The sequence below is a fragment of the Arachis ipaensis genome, chromosome B03 (genome assembly GCF_000816755.2).
Source record: "Arachis ipaensis cultivar K30076 chromosome B03, Araip1.1, whole genome shotgun sequence".
NCBI classification, from domain to species: Eukaryota; Viridiplantae; Streptophyta; class Magnoliopsida; order Fabales; family Fabaceae; genus Arachis; species Arachis ipaensis.
The window spans coordinates 128,701,382-128,702,347 of NC_029787.2; positions in this window are offsets into that span (position 1 = coordinate 128,701,382).

The following is a 966-nucleotide window of genomic DNA, read 5'->3' on the forward strand; positions in this document are numbered from 1 at the left end:
TTTATTAGAAATTAATAAAATTTGTCTATATAAAAAAATTAATTCAATATTAAAAAAATCAGACTTTCTTTCATGTCTGAAATAGTGACTAATTTAACTAAATTTATTAATTTATAATTGAATAATATGACGTAAAACATTATTTATCTAACATAACAACTATTGTAAATGAATTTAACAATAACAATTTTGTAAGAATTAAGTGTCAAATTAAAAACGCTGTAAAATGTAATATAAGTTTGGAATATTATTCTCTTTTATCAAGTTTCACTTTTTCTCTAAAAGGCCGATCTTTTGTACTTCAAATGATGATTTTGTTCTTCTATATTTTTACCTAAACACAAATAATATGTTTAAAATTAAAACATATACTTTTCATATAGCCTAATCAAATGTTAAAAAAATGTTCTGAAAAACAAATAATTCATATGATACATGTACAAACAACTTTTGTCCTTTATATTTACTGCACAACACCTGTGCTTATGAGATTTTAAATAATATATACTAAATAAGACCTAATAAATAGATAATCTAAAAGTGAAATTTAGGCCCGATAGATCATAACTTTTTTTTTTTTAATTAGGAATGAAATTTAAATCTGTAATTTTGTAGGTGAGTATGAGAAACAAATAAATAAATTAATTAATCATAAATAAACAAATAAATACTAAATTACTTAAGGAACAAAATAAAAAATACATAAATATTCTTGTCATAAATACAACTCATAAGTTAATCATAAATACACACAAATGGATGAATAACAACTCCTAAGGATTAGGGAAGAAGGGGCAGGAAAAAAGGTGGATGAAAATGGCATGTGGCATGTGGCATGTGGCATGTGTTAATATGGATGAATTATAATGCTTGCATATCTCCTATGCAAAAGAAATATTGAAGCTGATATCTACTACATTTTTTAATAAATAAATTATATTTTAATTGATAAAATAATTTTTATTT